The sequence below is a fragment of the Arachis ipaensis genome, chromosome B08 (genome assembly GCF_000816755.2).
Source record: "Arachis ipaensis cultivar K30076 chromosome B08, Araip1.1, whole genome shotgun sequence".
In the NCBI taxonomy this organism is placed as follows: Eukaryota; Viridiplantae; Streptophyta; class Magnoliopsida; order Fabales; family Fabaceae; genus Arachis; species Arachis ipaensis.
The window spans coordinates 125,109,162-125,112,059 of record NC_029792.2 but is presented as its reverse complement, the minus strand read 5'-3'; positions in this window follow the sequence as shown (position 1 = coordinate 125,112,059).

The following is a 2,898-nucleotide window of genomic DNA, read 5'->3' as shown; positions in this document are numbered from 1 at the left end:
TAAATAAAATAATTTAATTATTTACTTAAATAAATCAAAATACATAATTTTAATATTTTAAATATGAAAAAGTATAGGTAGACAATAAAAATACTAAATAATGTGAATGATAGATATATCGGATGTTCAATTTTATAGGTGTGCGGATGGTTATCCTAACATTAAGATTTAGGTGGGTAATTTAAGGTGTAGTGCGTTTTTACTTTATTGGGCTAATTTTAAAACTCATTATTCACATTTTTCACAAAAATCATTGTCTAAAATTGAGCTAATTTTAAAGTTCATTAAAAATTAATACTAACATATGTTAAAAAGTTTATATTTCTACTAATTTAAACAAACTTATCTATCAATCTAAAAAAATAAATAAATTTTAAATAATTAAAAAAAATTACACAATACTAACTAGGACTAGAAGTGAGCCGAGTTGAGTCGAACTAGACCAAGCTCAAGCTCGGCTCATGAAAATTGAGCTTGGGTCACAGCTCGATTCATTAACAATCGAGCCTATTTCTTAAGCTCAAATTCGACTCAACGAAAGCTCACGAGCTAGCTCAAATAATAAAAACATAATCTATAAGCTAATGAGCTGAGCTTATCCAAACTCAATTCCAAGTTCAAGCTCGTCTCACCAGCTCACGAGTTCAGCTTATCGAGCTATTAACGAGTCGAGCTCGAGCTGGCTCATGAGCTGGCTTGACTCACTTCCAACTCTAATACTAACCAACTCGTTTAGATGGCCAGCAATATATCTGTCATTATTCAGTCGATTAATGTCATCAATGTGTGACATTTTCTTCCACTACTCTTCTCTTCTCTTCCACTTTACTTCCACTACAAGAAAAACGTTGAATGCTATCAAATTTAGCATCAGACGTTAGCGTCAGATTTACTGGCGGATTTGACAATCAATTCATCGGATAAAAAGGTTACCGTCGGATTTGATTTTTCGACGGTAAATTCGCTAATGATAATTGGAAAGGAAAACAAGGAAAATTGACACCGAGATTACTGTTAGAGTTACCGTCGGATTTATTCCTGATAAAACTTAATAAATGGAACGCTGCGTTTTGGTCATACGCAATGCATTACCGTCAGATTTATTCGCTGGTAAATTCGATGGCAAGCCTGATCTAAATTCAAAATGCGTGGCCTTCTCCCCTCACTTTTGAGAACACTCTTCTCTCTCCTCCATTCTCCTCTCCCTTCTCTCTCCCCTGTAACTACCTCTGACAACCTCTTTGGCACCCTCCGCCAGCGGTGCCCACTTCCGTTCTCCTCCAAAGTCTGCGTCCAGTCGCCTGTATCGTGTTTTGTTGACTCAAACAGAGTCACTCCTTCTGTCTCCGCCACCATTGGAAGAGCTGCCACTGCCGCTCCCTCTGTTGTTGGAGTTGTGTCTCTCCTCCGTTGTCCAGGTAGGTTTCCCTCCTCTCCTTATTCCATCTTGTTTTTATTTTTTTAATAAAAAATCCTAACCTCTTTTTGCCCTAACCCCTTTTTGCCTTCTCTGACGGTGCGTCCCCTTTCCTCTCCCAGAGCTTGAAGCTGGGAGTTCCTCTGTCTGCCACTCTGCGAGTTTTGCCATTTCCTTGTCATCATCTTCTGCCTCTTGTCTGCCGTCACTTTCAGCCTTTGTTAGTTATTTTTTTTGTTGCTGATTCTTCTTGTTAATTGTTACGTTGGTGTTGCATAGATGTTCAGTTCTTGTAGTTATTGAATTTATTTGCTATTATTGTTCTTGATTACTTTAATTTTTTGCATAGATTTACTGGCGGATTTGACAATCAATTCATCGGATAAAAAGGTTACCGTCGGATTTGATTTTTCGACGGTAAATTCGCTAATGATAATTGGAAAGGAAAACAAGGAAAATTGACACCGAGATTACTGTTAGAGTTACCGTCGGATTTATTCCTGATAAAACTTAATAAATGGAACGCTGCGTTTTGGTCATACGCAATGCATTACCGTCAGATTTATTCGTTGGTAAATTCGATGGCAAGCCTGATCTAAATTGAAAATGCGTGGCCTTCTCCCCTCACTTTTGAGAACACTCTTCTCTCTCCTCCATTCTCCTCTCCCTTCTCTCTCCCCTGTAACTACCTCTGACAACCTCTTTGGCACCCTCCGCCAGCGGTGCCCACTTCCGTTCTCCTCCAAAGTCTGCGTCCAGTCGCCTGTATCGTGTTTTGTTGACTCAAACAGAGTCACTCCTTCTGTCTCCGCCACCATTGGAAGAGCTGCCACTGCCGCTCCCTCTGTTGTTGGAGTTGTGTCTCTCCTCCGTTGTCCAGGTAGGTTTCCCTCCTCTCCTTATTCCATCTTGTTTTTATTTTTTTAATAAAAAATCCTAACCTCTTTTTGCCCTAACCCCTTTTTGCCCTCTCTGACGGTGCGTCCCCTTTCCTCTCCCAGAGCTTGAAGCTGGGAGTTCCTCTGTCTGCCACTCTGCGAGTTTTGCCATTTCCTTGTCATCATCTTCTGCCTCTTGTCTGCCGTCACTTTCAGCCTTTGTTAGTTATTTTTTTTGTTGCTGTTTCTTCTTGTTAATTGTTACGTTGGTGTTGCATAGATGTTCAGTTCTTGTAGTTATTGAATTTATTTGCTATTATTGTTCTTGATTACTTTAATTTTTTGCTAATAATTGTTCAGTTTTTGTAGTTATTGTTGTTATAGTTCTTGTTGATTTGTTAGTGATTGTTGCTGTTGTTGTCATTGTTTTTATTGATTTATTAAATTTTTTGCTAATAATTATCCTACTTATTGTTCTAGTTGTTATTTATTTGCATAATAATTGCTGCCTACTTATTAATCTTGTTAATATTTCTTTTGTTATTTGATCTGTGCGGATTTATTGAATGAGATTATATAATACTTTGGTTGATGTAGATCAAA